Source organism: Drosophila innubila, chromosome X (assembly GCF_004354385.1).
Source record: "Drosophila innubila isolate TH190305 chromosome X, UK_Dinn_1.0, whole genome shotgun sequence".
NCBI lineage: Eukaryota > Metazoa > Arthropoda > Insecta > Diptera > Drosophilidae > Drosophila > Drosophila innubila.
In genome coordinates, this window is record NC_047626.1 from 21,934,191 (window position 1) to 21,951,639 (window position 17,449).

General features: G+C 35.9%; 1 protein-coding gene across 1 annotated transcript in view; it reads left to right on the forward strand.

The window, feature by feature from the left end:
- Positions 1-17,449, forward strand: part of LOC117792442 (MAGUK p55 subfamily member 5-A) — a 58,562-nt gene that overhangs the window by 8,535 nt on the left and 32,578 nt on the right. The window contains exon 2 of the mRNA XM_034632635.1: positions 538-824. The gene's annotated coding sequence lies outside the window, so the exon portion shown is untranslated. The remainder of the gene's footprint in view (positions 1-537; positions 825-17,449) is intronic.

Here is a 17,449-nt window from a genome sequence, read left to right on the forward strand (position 1 = left end):
GCTTACACGTACATTGGTCGATTATAATCGATCTTCTTTTTTTAAGTTGCCGCTTGCAACATTTTTTATCATGTGTTGTTGCTTCAGTTTCACTTTCAATTGATTTGATCTAGACTTAGTCTTTTTAGCTAAATGTTCATCGATTATTACAAATATTGCCACTTGCAACATTTTGTTGCACGTGCTGTTTTGTTCAGTTTCAGGTTGTTGGTTTCAATTTTGTCAGTTTTTTTTAGCAAATTATTCATACTTTTGTAAGACGTTGGCACTTGCAACATTTTGTTGCATGTGCTGCACGTGCTATCCTTTTAGTTTAAGTTTACTTTTAATTTACATGTTGTTTTTAAGCTTGTTATCGATCTTTTTTATTAAATTGTTGACACTTGCAACACTATGTTGCAAGTGTTGTTTCGTCTACTTTTAGCTCAATTTTATTGTATTTGTTTAAATTTTGACTTTTATTTAAATCGAATTAAAATTGATTAAATTTGTAACTCTTTCTCTCGCTCTCTCTTTGTCTCTGTCTCCCTCATACAGTTACTATCTACGCATAACGATGATGTCATCTTTCATCAGTCCAACGATGGCGTAGGCCACACATACAACACAACAGCAACTGCAACAGCAACAACAACAACAGCAATAAGTGCAGCCAGCAGCAGCAACAACCAGCAACAGTTGCTGAGTGGCGCCGCTATCTTTGAGCTGCAACAACAACAGCAGCAACAGTTGCAACTACAACAGCAACACAGTCCCACAAGTAGCATATCAAAAGGAAGAACTGAACTTTTACTGGGCGATCAATCGCTGCGTCACGAATCGAGGTGAGTACTCGAAACTATTTCTTTCTAAATATGTATAAAGAAATACTCAATCTGTGAAACATATAGTAGCTTTGTAGCCTCACCTATTTATATTTGAGCTGCATTATTCGAGGGTGACAGTTATTTTGAAATAAGTATACTGACAAATGTCTGGAATAAGTATTTTCCCATTTAAAAATAAAAAAAATTAAGAACTTTATGAAAAAAAGATTCAACAAACATGTGCCTTATAGGCTATTTCCACGGCCACTCACATTTGCCACATTTGCTCACATTTGAATGTGTTAGATTTTTGGCTTTACACGACCAAATGTGAAACTGTTAAAACATTTTCTATTCACCCGATATAAATCAGCAGTTCGATTTCTGTGCACAAATTATAATAAGCTGACAATCAAAATAAATATTGAAATGTTATTTTGATATTATAATTGGCGCAAATTTCATGCCTACCTTTTTTATTGAAGAAAACAGCTGATTAAGGTGATAATTGCTTTTATTCTTGAGTTTGTCGATGAAAATCGGGCGTTCGATAAAAAAATACTGAAATTCGCCGGGGCGAATGTCAAAAAATCTTCACATTCATTATGAATGAGCCAAAATGATCATTCGGATTTTGTACTGAAATGAAGTCCACATTCGGGCCAAATGATGAAAGTGGCGTCGAATGAGCCAAATGTGATGTCGTGGAAATTTGTTAAAAGTGCATTTTGATTTATTTTTTAAATTTTGATTTAATTTTATACTTTTTAGAATATTTTTTTGTAATCATAAATAATGTCAACATTTTGGAAACTATTCGATGCTTACAAGTACAACTCTAAGATTGCAAAATCAATCAAAGATATTTCACAGATAACTGAATTTCTAAAAGTAAAACAAATACTTCATACGGTCGAAGATGTTTAATTATAACACCCTTTTTTACTTAGCTTTTGCAGAACATTAAATTTCTCTGCCTTCCACTTTCAATAAACATTTCGGGTATTTCGTTTGTGTTTAGTGCGACCTTAACTTTTTATGATGCAAAAAGCAATAAAATATATGCATTTCAATGGTCACACTTACAGCTGTCAAATTGTAAGAGCTGCATACATTGCTGTAAGTGCACTTTAATTCTGAATCAAGTATGTATTATCAAAATGTTATAAAAATGCACTTTTGCAGTGTGACCTTGTTGTGGGGGAAAAAATCTATAGAAGGGTATAATAATAAGGAGTGTGCTCGCAACATCTTCATTTAACTTGTTTTTTGAAGAATATTTTTACCAAATGTTAGCAACTCTTTTACATTCTGAGATATATCAAAACTAAAAAAAATTAAACATGGAGAAAATAAATTTTATTGTAAAACAATTTATTTTTGTTATTTTGTATTTTTTACATTGAGCTATCTAATTTGATGAATTAAATATTTCCGACTTGACTTTGATGATATTAATATAAATTGAAAAGGGGTATTGTTGAGAAATATATTTTAGAAATAAGAAAGAAGTATGATTGTAAAATGTTTTGCTTTTATTTAGTTTTTCTGGTAAAGTTGTCTTTATTAAAACAAATGTTTAGTTTGAATACATAAATGAATTATGCTTAAAAATGTTTATCAAAAAACATCTTCGTTGAATTTGTTATTCAGCACAGTTTATCAGTCACTGTGTCTGTACTAAGCTGATAAATAAAGAAACAATTAAGATATATGTTGCCTAAGCGACAGGCGTCAGTGACTGTCAAACCTCGCGTCTGACGCAGTGACTGTGCAACCTGCGAATGTTTTATTTGTACAAATGCACAAGTGTATATAGTGAGTGTGTGTGTATAGGGAGTGTGTGATTGTGTGTGAGTGGATTTGTTTGTTTGTTTCTCTGTTTGCCAAGCATTTATTACCGTTTCGCCCAACTCTAAAACCTTCTCTGCATTTCACATTTCGCATTCAGATCCTCAATGTGCCACACACTGAATGGGAATCATGTGCGCCATGGAAATACCCCAGCAATGCCACATGTGTCTCTTCTTCTCTCTTTCTCTCTCTCTCTCACTTTCTGTGTGTGTGTGTGTGTGTGCACGTTGTTTTTATGACTGCTTATTTATTTACTTGGTTGGCTCGCTGGATTTTCCAGCTGGCTGGTTTGTCCTCGTCCTATTCCTCCTACCTCTTCTCCTCCCTTTCGTCGCCTTTCGTCTGCTTTTTTTTAGACCCTGTATATACAAATCAAAAAGTGCTTTTGAAGTTTGAGCCTTCAAAATTTATATAAATTCATATATATTCCTGATCACCATCAACAACACTTCAATTTCGAAGACTATATAAATTGGTATCTAAATTCCTTTATATCCTTAGCAGATCTAGTTTGTTTTAGAATTTAGCCACACCCCTTGCCGCCGCCCCCAAATCGATAATAACGAACTACGTGTAGCCATTTTAAAGCAAATTTACTTGTTAATATTTTATCGCAATCGTAAAACCGAAGCCCGAAATTTATTTAAGAGAAGAAACAAAAATGCAAAGCGTTTATTTGTAACTACAGGGTCTAATGCAGTCGTGTTCTGTCAATTCAAGTCATTCCTAATAGTTTTCTTTTTTCTCAATCTGCATTCGCCTTTCGCCTTTGGCCAACGCATATATTTTTCACACATTTTTTGCAGTGCTCTCTGCAGGTGTCTGCCTCCTCTCTAGCTAACTGAACTAAGTGTGTTTATGGGTGTGTGTGTGTGTGAGAGTGAGAGTGTGTGTGCGTGTGAGAGAGAGTATGTGTCCTTGTCCAGGCCTTGCCTCTGTGCTTCTGTTGTGATTTCGCCAAACAGTGCAGACCAGACTCAACTGAAGCAAAGCATCCGCCCCATCGTGGACCATCGTCTTCCATATACTCCATATTCTCCTCCTCCACTTCCCGTTCCATGTCTCGCCCCGAGACAAGCGCCAAAGCGACACGCGCGCTCTCATTTTATGCTCATTATTAATTAACGAGTTATTTTCCACACCCTGTGCTGAATATTTATAAATTTTTGAATCGATTTTCCTTGAAAAATCGCTTCTCACATTGCTTACTTGTTGCTCTCTCGCTTTATCTCTATCTCTGTCTCTGTCAAGAATAATTTTGCCATACAATATTAAAGCGTTGCATCTTTGAGAAACTTTTTTCAAATCAATCTATTCAACTTTAACTTCTTCTTTTCCATTTAAATCGTGAACTTTATTCACTTTGCTTGGATTTTAGTTTCTAAGAATATTATAACAATCAATTCTAATGCAGTTAAACTTGCCTTTATTGTTCTTTTCCAAGTCGACTTTAAATTTGTCGTCCTTTATTTAAACTACATTGACTTTAAATTTGAGCTTCTCTAATTTGAACTTCTTCATTTTAATCTTTGATGAGACTAAAAACTTCTTTAACATGAACTGCTTTTATTTATCACGAGACTCTTTCTTAGTTTAACTTTGTTAATTTAAACTTATCTGATTTGAAGTATAACCTTAACTTACCTTTACTTCTTTTTATACCCGTTACTTATAAAATAAGTAAAGGGTATATTGTGTTCGTTGGAATAAATGTAACAGGGAGAAGGCGGCATCTCTGACCCCATATATATTCTTGATCAGCATCAAGATCGGATCGGACAAGTAAAACGGGAGTAATATCAAACCAAAGATATTAATATGGTTAAATTTTTAATACAATCATCTAAAAGTATGTAGTGGTTTTTATTAAGTTGTAATTTCTTTAAAGTACCTTTACATATACTGAAATAAGTAACGAATATCCTATGGTCGGGATCTCGACTATAGCTTTTCCCACTTGTTTTGATGCTAACTTTAACTTTTTTTAATTTGAGCTTCTTCAGTTTGAATTTCTCTATGACCAGTATTAGATCTTTTGTGTCTAGCTTTTTAAACTTACTAACATTATATAAATTCCGCTAAATAGAACTTTAACTTCTCTAAATCATATATATATACCTAAGCTCGAACTTCTGTAACTTGAAATACTCTATAGTATATTAGTGATGTAAATCTAAACTGAAGATTGAGTTGAAAGATTAGACAGATTCATCAACGTTCCATATACATTTGATTATATTGAACAAATTTGAAAATTAAAATATTTGCTTAGTTTTAAAAAATTTGCGCCCCTTAAAAACCCGGAAGTCAAAACAAGAACTACAATGAATTGGAAAATATACGATTTTTAATGAAAATCAATTAACTTAAGCCGATTAATCGTCAAAAATAGAATGCATTAAGTCGAAATATTTCGATGTATTCTTACATCACTAGTAGACCCATAGTATTTGTTGAGTGCAGGGTCTAAAATCAAATGGAATACCTGCTGAGTAATCAGTTATTGCTCAGATGACAATGACAATGACAGAGATGACTAGAACAACAACGATGCAACACAAGCGACGCATTATCTATGACTCTTCCAAACTTGTTGTTGTTGTTGTCGTTGTGCATTTTGCAGGCTGGCAAAACTGTCAAGAGCCAAATTGACTGTCTGTCTGTCTGTCTGTCTGTCTCGTTGTATCTTTGTCTCTCTGTCTGTGTGACGGACCGCAAAGCTGAAGAGCAACCAATCCAGAGGTTGACGACAGGTTCAACTTGACTCGGCATTGACATTCGATGACAAGCATCAATGCTGATGACATTTGTCTTTCCTCTTTCAATATCGCTATGGATATGGGCTTGAAATTTTTTTTAAAATCAACTTTTGCGTTTGCTCAATTTTCTGTTATCCTGTTATTAGCCAAGACCCGAGTGCCGAGTGCCGTGCACATCAATTAGAGAGACAACGAAAACAATGGTCACCTACCTGAGTGTCAAATGGCTTAAACGCTGTCATATTCATATTCAGATGCCGAAGATTAAATGGCAATTATTTCGAGACAAATATTACACATGGAATTAGACTGCAAATATCTAAAGGGCTAACAACAATTGAGCTGGCTTAATACAACAACAGGTACTCGACAACAATAATAGGAGCTTAGAAATATCTGGAGTTAAGCTTTCTAGAGATATTTTTTAATTTAACTACATTTACAGTTCTTAAACAAAACAATTTAAAATTTTTTTTAGATTAAGTCCTTCCATAAGTTTTAGTTTTGCATATAAGTTTTATCCATAGGACCCTCCACTAAAATAAAAAGATGTGTAAACAAACTCGTTGGCGACGCTTTCATAATTTTATTTGATCTGGGATCTTGGTTTCGATTTTAGTAATTTAGAATTTTTTACTTGGAAATCTTTAAAATTTAAATCTCAAGCTTTCACTTTAAATCAACTCCTTAAATTGTAATAAGTAAGTATAAAACAACACTTTAAATTTGATTTTGATGCGTTTCACATTTTTAAAAATGCACGTAAAATTGGTCAAAAATTGGCTTGTAAATTTGCAAAAAAAAAAAAAAAAATAAATAAAAAAAATAACATTGTCAAAACTTAACCGATTTTCAAACGAAATGTCATTTAGAACATGGATTGGGCTTTAATTGAGTATAAGAAACACTTAACTATTTAAAATGTTTCAAAATAAATTTGTTGTACCTGTTTTGATACCGGAATAGACAATACAGAAATAGAACATTTTTACGAAATAGTTGTTTCGGGACCCATAGCGGAAGTTATGTATATTTTTTTCAGTTTGATTCCCTGATCAATATTGTATCCTTACTTGCCTCAAGCGGCATAACACAATGTTGTAAGCAGTTTTGGTTAGTTGATTGAAATCAGCAAACAAATATGACTAAATGGGATATAAACGATTTAACTTATCAAGGTATTGCAGGAAGCAAGTGGGAAAAAAAAAAAAACAACTGCTGATAAAATTTGCAATTATGTACTCGCTTTTCGCACAGTGTAAATTGTTATTGCCACATAATGCGAACATGTGCCGCTTAAGCAGTGTATTGTATGTGTGTGTGTGTGTGTGTGTTTTTGTGTGTTTGTGTCTGTCCAACTGTAATTTGGAATTTTGCGCTTGTCTTGAGAGCCAAGTTAGTGCCATGGCTTGAATAACAGCGAAACAGAGAGAGCATGAGGAGGGATGGGGATGGGGAAGGGGAATAGGGGGTAGGGAGGGGGGTCGGATGAATTTGGGGCTTTGGCATGCCAGCCATGTAGCGACCATGTTGTTGTCCAGGTCCCAAACGAAGACCGCTTGGCATTCAACATGCGAGGCACGCGCAGGCGCAGCATTTTTGTGGCCAATGTTTGTGGCAAGCGTTGAGGTAGGACTGATGTTGTTGTTGTTATTATTTTATTGTTATTGTTGCTGTTGTTGTTGTGGCTACTAATATGACGGTCACTTTCCCATGGACCCATGAAAAATCAATTAGAGTTGCCGTTGTGGATGCCGATGTCGATGTCGGCGTCTAATCCGCTCAGCAACAACTGCAACGACAACAACAACAGCAACAACCGCAACAACAACTGCAGCAGCAGCAGAAAGTAAATTCAAAAAAGGAAAAAGGAAAAAGGAAAAAAAAAATAAATCCAAATGCCGAGTGTGTAATTAAAACATTAATTTCCTGTCGTTATGAGCCGAAGTTTTTTGATGCCTAGCAACAACTACTATAACAACAACAACAGCAACATCGACAGCAACAAACGCCCACGTCGCGGCAGCGACTGCGGCAGCGGCAGAGGAAGCAAACGCAGGCAGCGCGTTAAATGTTAAGACAAACAGAGCGCAGCCTAAAAGACCAGAATCAGAGACAGATAGAGAGAGAGACAGATAGAGAGAGAGAGAGAGAGTGCGATACATCCAGCAGTAGAGCAGTGTTGCCAGCTTAGCTATTTTAAAGCTAGACTTTATTTTTTAATTGAAAAATGTAAAAAAATTTAAAAAGTGATAAAAAATACTATAATCAATAATTCTTGGTGGCAAATATACTTAGTTGGGGCAAATAAAAATTGTTAAATTGTGATATTGAAATATTTGAATAAATATTGAGATAGATTTTCAATTTGTATAATACTACTAAAATCGTTAAATGTTTTTTCAGGGACCGTAATCATTATTATTATATTATAAAAATTACTTGGTAATGATTATATTTAAATTTTTTATGTTTTTCATCAAGTGTAATCATTGGTTTTGAGTAATTTAATAAAACTTACACCATAATCATTATTTTTGATCAAAAAAAAAATTAAAATAAAAAATGATGATCAAAAATAATTTAAATTTTTTTTGCTCAAACTAAAACTCCAAAATTTACTGGTTGTTAGCTTTGTGATTCCTGTATAAGGATATGCAAACCCAATCCAATCCGAGTCTATGGCTCGAACCATCAAGCCGAAGCTTTACTAAAATTTTGGTGGTTTGCAGCCCTGGTTTTATATGAATATAACAATTTAAAAGATTTCATACATACATATGTTTTTCTTAAACAATTTATATATATGTAGCTCATATCTTAAAAACATAAGTAGAATGTATTGAACAAACATTTTTCTTAAAAGTTCATTGACAAAAGGAACATTATAAAAAATAATAATTTTAGCCTTTTTTTTTGTTAAATTAGCTATTTTAACGCCTAAATCTCTGGCAGCACGGAAAAAGAGAGCAAAATAAGAAGAAGAAGAAGAAGCGAACTATTTAATGTTTTTTTTTTTCAAGTTGTGTCAGAACAAAACTAAACAAAAAGCACAAACAAGTAAAGAGCAAAAAAAAAGTTTCGAGAGTATAAAATGAAATCATATATTTGTGTAGATATGTATAGATATATATATACATGTGTGTGTTTTCTGCTCTTGTAACTTGAGATAAATCCGTTATAATAACTCTGGGCAACTGGGCCGCAGTCGCAGTCGTTGGTTGCAGGCAGAGAGGGAGGGAGTGGAGAGGAAGAGGCAGGAGTAGAAGGGAGAGGGGCAACTTGAAGCATGCAAAGGCGGCCTAAATGATGCCCAACAGCCACACATGGATACACACATATACATGCATACACACATATAAACACACCTCAAGTGTGTGCCTCGTTGTTGTTGATTGTATCTTTGGAGGATGCTTCTTTGCTGCCTGAAAAGTACCCGACCCAATGCCGACTGCGACTGCGACTGCGACAGCGACATGTCATTTGTTTTGTTTTCGTTGTGCTTTGTTTTGTTTTGTTTGGCTTTGCCTTTTTGCCTGTGTTTGTGTCTGTGTTTGTGCCCTTGCCCTGCCCTATTCTAGCTTTTACCTGTTGTTTGTTGTTTTAGTTGTACAAAAAGTTGCTCCTCTAAGCGGAGCAGCATAAGGAGCAGCACAAAAATGGAGTAACCCAAATGGCAGCATAGACAAAACATTGCCAAAAAAATAAAACCAAAATAAAAAGTCGGTAGAAACAAAATGTAGGGGTATAAAAAAGGAGCAATCACATGCGTGTATATTTAGAAATTGTTAGTAAATTTGAATTTTGCTACAGATCTGCAACACTGCGGGAATGGTTGCTTGCAAGCTGATCTGCAACACTGTTAGTTAATTTAGTACATTTACAATGGTGGGTGTGTGTGTGTGTGTGTGAATGCGTTTGTGATTTTGTAGCATAGAAATGCTGCGTTAATTATTTTTCTTACCTGTGCCGCACGTTCGGTCTCCCGCTCTCTTGCGCTCTTGCTCTCTTGCGCTCTTGCTCTCTTGCAGCCAAAACAATAACAACAACAAGCACTACAAGTGTGTGATTGCAAGGGCGTAGGCAGAAGGGGATAAGGGGGTGGCCTTCAATGACTGAATCCCGATTTTGATAGCAATTGCTATTAAAGTTATTTATGTATTTTAAAATAAATATAATAATATAGATGAAATGTGGCTGGCCCAGCCCCTCTTCCCTCTTTTGAGCAAAACTTACTACGCCCAAGTGTGAGTGTATCTGTATCTGTTTTAGGCATCTTTGTTGTTGACTGCGAGGCTGCTGCCTTTGGAGCTGCGCGCGCCAATCAGCTCCAGTTGTTGTTGTTGTTGTTGCTTTTGCTGCCTTTGGGCAACGGCCGCAGTCGCATTCGCAGCATACATAGCTGAATGTTGAGTCACGCACACACACATACACACACACGTTGGAACACACACCTTTTGTTCTTTTGTAGGCTGCAAGGCATTAACAACAGGCTTAACTACATATACACACGCACACACACAAACATATGTACATATGTATGAATATACATACCTGCCGTTTGCTGCCGGCGTCGACGCGACGCCAACTTTAGAACTCGCGCTCAATTGCTTACCTTACCCTTACCTTACAGTCGACGCCGCTGTTTGCTGCGCTGCTTTTGCTGCTGCTACTATAGCTTCTTCTTCTTGTTCATGTTCTTTCGTTTTTGCTTTTGTTGGAATTCCTATTCCTGGGCCTCTCTCTCTTCAAGCCAGCGCAATTTGCCAAACCCATTGTTTGTGCACCTCTTATGTAGGTGTGTACTTATGTACTTATCTACGTATGTGTGTGCGTGTGTATCCTTTAATACAAAAGCGAATGAAAGCAAAGAAAGGAAAAAAAAAACTTGCTCGCTTTGAGTGCGTTTGAGTGCGCTGCACTTGCGCTGCGCTGTCGACAGGTACAACAACAAACTGCACTCACTCACTCTCTCAATCTCTCACTTTGCCTCTCTTGCTTTCCGCTCTCTCAGGGCACAGGCTTGTGGCTCTCTGCGCTTGAGCCAACGTTTCGTTTTGTTGCTGTTAGCGCAGCTCGCAGTCGCAGTCGCTGTTTTAGTTTTTCAGTCTATGGTTGACTTTGTTCGCAGAGAGAGGTAAATTTACGTTTTGTCGCCGCGTCGCGCACTCAATTAAAAATAAAAACAGCAACAACAACAATAGTATAAGCATCAACAGCACATGTAACTGTTAGCAGACCGGCACAAAAAAATATGCAATAACAAATGGTTAATAACAGTGCTGTGTGTATTTTTTTTTCTATTATTATTATTATTATAATTATTATTTTGCCGTTAGCTGTCGATCGTTAGACATTGCATGTGTGTGTAAGTGTGTGTGTGTTCCTAAGAACTCATTAAATTGTAATTAAACAACAAACAACAACAAATATGCTGCTACGTTTTCTGCCACTACCTTTTTTTTTTTTTGTATGCTGTGGTAAGCTGCGACAGCGTTGCCAGACCAAGCGTGTTTTTTGTTGTTCAAATTGAAATGTGAAAAAAAGTGGCAAAAACTATGTGCTGTGCGTGTGTGTGTGTGTGTCTGGTCAACATGCAACGTTGTCGTTGTTGTTGTTGTTGCAGTAGCCATAAAAGCAGCAGCGAAAAAATTTCTTTCGAAAGTGCTGAGAAATTGGTCAAGCAACTTTTTATAAGTTGTTGTTGTTGTTGCTGTTGTTGCTGTCGTAATTAATACTTTGGTCAATAAACAACAACAACAACCACAACAGCAGTAACAACAAAATGTGCATGCAAGAAAAATGCAATCGACGTTGTTGCTGTCACTGTTGTTGTTGTTGCCCGTTTCGTATTGCGCGCATGCGCGCAGCTTTCAAGCAACTTTTTATTTTATTTTATTTTATTTTTTTCTTTTATTATAAATTTTATTGTTGTTGTTGTTAATATGGCAGCGGAGCCAACAGCTAATAGCTGAAATGTGCCAAAGTGTCAGGATAAAAAAAGCAAGGATAACAAACAAATTCAACCTGAGCAAAACAAATAACAACAAGGAGAAGAGGAAGAGCGGACACAACAAATAGCTGCAAAATGCGCATTTTAAAACAATGGTGAGACACTGTGCTTATGTTGCATGCAACAATAAATTCTATAACTTAAGCAAATACCTAGACATACAGTTGGACAGGTAATTAGTTTGACAAATTTCAAAATTGACATTTTTGTTTTCAATTACTAATTATTTTACCATTTTTAAAGCATAAGCAGTAATAATAAAATCAGATATTATAAAGAAAAGTTTTTATTTCTTCAAAATGTTGCTCAAAATAATTTCTGGTCAAACTGTATGTATATATATGTTTTTTGTAGTCTTTGCTTTAGCTGCAAGTGCATTTCATTTGCCAGTTGCTCGACACATAAGATACATAGATACGGATACATAGATACAGATACATAGATACATTTACCTAGCTTTGTGTGTTTTTGCCTCGTCTTGTCTCGTTCCGTTTCGTTCCATTCTTGATAATCAACACTATTGTTGTGTGTGTGTGTATGTGTGTGTGTCGAGACATGCATAATGTATATCATGTTTGCGTATCTCATAGATACACGTCGCATTTCGTATGCAAAACACGACAACAAAAACTGTCATTACGAATATTTCGTGGTCTGTGCCATAAATGAAATGCAGTCTTATATAAACGACACCAAAATTATTGGCCCATTCCACACATTCTTGCACACAGATCTGGTCATATTGCAGCGAGGAGGAAGAGGATGAAGACGATACAGATACAGACAAAGATAAAGATAGATATGTATTTCAAGTGCATACAAAAGTAATTTGAAAACACTTGCAATGCAATAGATGTGAAAATTCATGCAATTTTTCAGCCAATTTTCGGTCAGACATATTTCTCACCTAGGCAACAGAGGGGTAAATGTGAAAAGAGAATGTGCAAATATGAGAAATATGCAGCTATGTCTGAGAAGGACAACAAGGGCAGGAAGGAAGGAACGAAGGTACGAAGGAAGAATGGATGGTTGGTTGAATGTACATATGTATGTATGGGAAAGTTGAGAATAACTAGCATAGCAAATGCCTCAGACTACCTGCCACATTTTTTTTTTCCGCCCATAATTCAAAGCCATAACCGTATAACCAAAACGCAGGGCAGCGCAGCATCGTGATATGTCTGTACGTGATGTGTGTGATGTGCGATGCGTGATTCGTGCCTCCGGAGACGCGTGTTAACGTCACTCGCCAGATTGATTCACCTCGGAGCGTTGGGGATATTGGAGACTGATTGGAAACGAGCAGAGAGATGGAGAGAGAGAGAGAGAGAGAGAGAGAGAAATGGATATTTGGTGCAACTGACCGCAGCCAGGAAATTGAACGATGAGTCATTTAGAAACTGACAATCTTAGATTGTTCGATTGTGGCGAAACATGAAAATTGACTTTTCATAGGCGACAGAAGTTGCCACAAGTGGAACATATCACCAGTGTTGCCACAATAGTATTTTTTCCCGTTCAATCTGGCATTTCTAAAAGTCCAAATTTGTTGTCTTTACCACATATTTCACTCCATCCAAATTTTTTGGATAAAACATATATTGTCTCACTTGATGGGGACAATTTGGATCGCCAATCTTGAGATCTGATCAGTATGTTTTTTCAATCCCGAGAAAAAAAAATATTCCAATATGAATTCCCGACAATTTTAGTATTTTTCATGTTACAAACATTATTTTTGCTAATGAAACAGTGGAATTTAACAAATGATAACAGGAATATAATGAAGCTGAAACAGCTTTTTAATAATGCAGATTAAAAATTAATCAATACTTTTTTAATATGATTATAAACACTTTGCGTATTAAGTGTCGCAAAATATATAAACTTTAGTTGAAATTGTGGAATGGTTGAAATGGAACTAACAAGAATGCTCGTTAAAATGAGAATTTTGCTTTAATAGCTTGGCTTCAATCGGTTTTATTGACTTGTTTGCCAAAGAAGCACCAGTTAGACCACAAGACGACACTTGAGGCGCTTGTAAACCGCAAAAGCCCCAGAGAGAGATAAAGAGAAAGAGAGAAAGAGAAATAGAGAGAGGGTGAATGAAGGGCAAATGCGTGTAATTGAGAGAGAGAGGGATAGAAATGTGCTGTCTTTTGCGGCTGCTTTGGCAATCAATTAAACTGCATTTTAATTATAGTAAAATTTCTGAAATCGTGAACGTGAATTGAACTGTACTTTAATTGCATCTTTGGGGCAACCACGCCTTTGCCCTTACACTTTGCCACGCCCACACAAATACTAAGCTTGCCTTCTGGCTGACTCACTCGAACGGCGTCAATTTTGTGAAGCTGCTTCAACATTTTTGGCTGTGAAACTAAAGACCGAAAAACCAGAAACCAATATTAAATTTCTGCAATTCCAAAATGCAGCACTTGAAAGTGAAAAGGGTGGAAGGTTGTATATGATGTGTGTGTGTGTGTGTGTGTATTTGTTGGTATTGGGTGGAATTGAAGTTGGTGTTAACCAGGTATCAACATTTCCATACCCCGTCGTTCCCTTTGGCTTTGCTCCCACAACTTGTCGTCTTGTTTTGTTTGTTTGTATTTCACTTTTAATTAATTCTCAAGAAATTTGCGTGAGTGTTTGCTCAAGAGTTTATGGAAAAGTTAATCGTTGCAACATTTGACATTCAAGACGAGACGAGTCACGATGGGACAGTCTCGATTGGGCGCTCAATTGAGCGGCATTTAGATATTGCACCATTTTTCAATTTCATTTCCATTACCATTTCTATTTACTAGTTACCCCGTTTGGTTGCCATTCACAATCGCTTATGGCTTTTCCAGTAATTAAACTAACTTCAAAGTGGATACACTATACTATATATGTATTTGTCTGTAAAGGTTACCCACAAAGAACTCGACATAATTTACCTGGAAAGCTTTCCAGGTAAAAGAAAAGTTGTGGTGCACTTTGAGCAGAGTTGCTAAAAGTCCAGCTGATAACACAATGAAAGTAGTTTTCTTGGAAAAGCTGCAACTACAGAAAGCGAGAAAAAGCAGAACAAGATAAAAAGGAAGGACGATGAATTTGTACTACAGATGATTTCCCGAGAATTTAATTCACAGAATGCTTTGTTTATGCTAAAACTGAAGATGTTGACTACAATTGCAATTGCCAAGTATAAGGGGTTTCTGGAATTTCATACTTCACTACAATTACTACTGTTAAATAAGGTAGATAATGGCTTAGGTTACCTTTGATAACGTAGGTTTTGACCATAAAAAAACATTGCATAATGTTTTCGAATACAGAACGATTCTTAGTAATACTGAGAAGTGCTTTTACAGTTTGTAATGTTGCTATTTCTTCATATATTTGTCTTAAGTATATTGCAAAGTAGGTACAGTAGAGAGCTCTTTAATTTATGTGCATTTGGTAGTGACACTTGCATAATTCTTGACAATTATCCATACTCTGGAGTAATCTCAAAAATCTTGTTCAGTTACCAGGGACAGTTAATAATGATTATTTTGTTTTTTTCAATTGAAAATCATTCACTTCTAGGAACTTAAAAAAAATGTGAAATATACCAAAATTTTACTCTAAGGGTAAACTATGCAATTTCACCATGATCTTAAGATTTATAATTTTTGTTATTTTACTCATGAAATAATCATTATTTTTGTGCAAAGAAATAAAACTTAAGAAACTTAAATTATTTTTTTGAATCAAAAATAAAACTCATAATGCTATTTTGACTTTTTTATAAGAAATATAGGGACAAAATTTATATACATTCCTAGTCAGTAAACCATTTTAAATTTAAAATAAAATTTAAAAAAATTTTTAAAATGCTATTACCAATAACATAATAAATTAATTTTAGTTTTCTTTTTTTTTTCATAGAGTCAAAATAACACCTGGAGTTTTTTTTTTTTTTGAATCAAAAATAATGATTATTCCTGAGTTTTATTTTTTGCTACAAAGAAATTATAAGTAAAATAATATAACTCATAGAATAATGCTTATTTCTTGAGATTTATAATAAAACTTATAAAGATAACAATCACTGTTATTTACAAATATAAAATAAAAATGATTTAGCTATTTGCTGTTGTTTTATCTGTTTCATTAATTTTTTTCTTTTTGCTCAAGTCAAAAATGTTCCTGTATTTACTTTGCAATTTTTCTAATATTAAAACCTTTTCTTTAGTATTGTAGATACATTTTTACATCTTTCTGCTGTGAAAATCTTCCTTATTTTTCAAGTCTTTCTGTTGTTCAAATTTTCAAATTGCTCCCCTTTCTATTTCTGCAAAATCTTTCTGATATTTTCATAATTTTTCCCCAGTCTATTTAAGTTTTTCTGCTTCTTTCTCGCTACTTCCATCAATTGAAATGTATTTCTCTGGCTCGTTCTTTAGATCATTATGGAGAATAGAAAAGGAGAGCTTTTCCTTTTGGGAGTTTCTCTCATTTACCCGCCTTAAACCGCAAGCCTCAACAAGGTATTTGATTAGCCAGCAAAGCACTTATTGTATTTATGAATGCGTTGCACAGACGACAGCTGCCAATTTGTTTGCTCTATTAATTAACTCGGCTTTCGTTTGCCCCAAATATGGCTTGAAGTGCAACATGCAGCTGCTGTGGCAGCGACTGTGGCAATGCCAATAGCATCGGCACTTAAAGCCACCGTCTCTTAATTACCAGAGGAAGCAAAGCAAAAGGGATCAAATTGTATGTATTAGACATTAGAGGCATGGCCAAAACCAGGTCGATGTAAGCCAACAAACCTAAATTATACACTGAGCAAAGAAATTAAGTATTTCGTATATTTCAAACTTGATATATCACTAAGTTTAAAGTTATTAAATTATTATACTGTATTTTTATTAGTCAAGTAATTGAAAATTTTCACAATTAAAATGCCAAAGCAAAAAAAATACATATATTGTTTTAGCACGGTTTTTTCTCTCTGTGAAATACTCTTGCCCCATTTCGAGATTCCATCTCTTTGGCATTTTGGCACCTTGAGCGTATTTTAATCATTTATAATAAACACACAAACACCCAATTCATAAGTGGCATTCAACTTTGGTTTCAGCTTAAGTTTCCAAATTGTTGTGGGTGTTTGGCCAAAATAACCGCAACAACGTGGCTAAAAAGAGAAAAAAATTCACTAGCTGGCAATTTAACAAGTCTAGGTATTTTACCTATCCCCAACTCCCCCAGCCAGCCAGCAGACTCCTCAGATTTGACCAACTGCCTGTTGTGGCAAGTGGATGTGGCAAGGCAAACATTTCTGTGGTTTTTCATTTGAACCGACGCTCCAGTTGCTTAACCCAATGACTCACTGACTCAACAATTAGAAAAAGTAGATGGAGAGGGGCGGGGCGGGGCAGGGCAGGGCAGGCAACTAACTGTGGCAGCAACAATTGCTAACTAACAGTCTAACAATGACTAGCAACGACTTCCGCTGTCCGCAAATAAGTCTCTTCCGCTTTTGGGACTGGACTATAGAGCATAAACGCGCACTTGCCGCAGTGCCACTTGTTGCAAGGATAGCCACAGGTGCCACTGGTGCCACAGCGGCTGCACTTGATGATTACAATGCTCTCATGCATGAAGGAAGCAGCAGCAACAGCAACAAGCACCCCAACAACAATGGCAACTTGCCCCGCTTGCCACACAATACAACAAGCGTGCCTAGGTGTGTCTTCCGCACTCTCTTCCCCCACCCCGTCTCCACCCCTCTGTCTCTGTGTCGCTTATCAGCATATAACTCGCTCGTTGGCCGTTCACCATTAACAATTAGCATGTGGCATGTTGTTGTTGTTGTTGTTGTTGTCGTGCAACAGCAGCAAACTAAACAATGGCAACAACAATGCGTTTGTGTGTCGACTGTCCACTTTATGATATGACAAACGCATGAACAGTTCAACAGAGTTTACACAGACAGAGACAGACAGAGACAGATAGAGGGAGTGCGAGAGCGAGATCGAGATAGC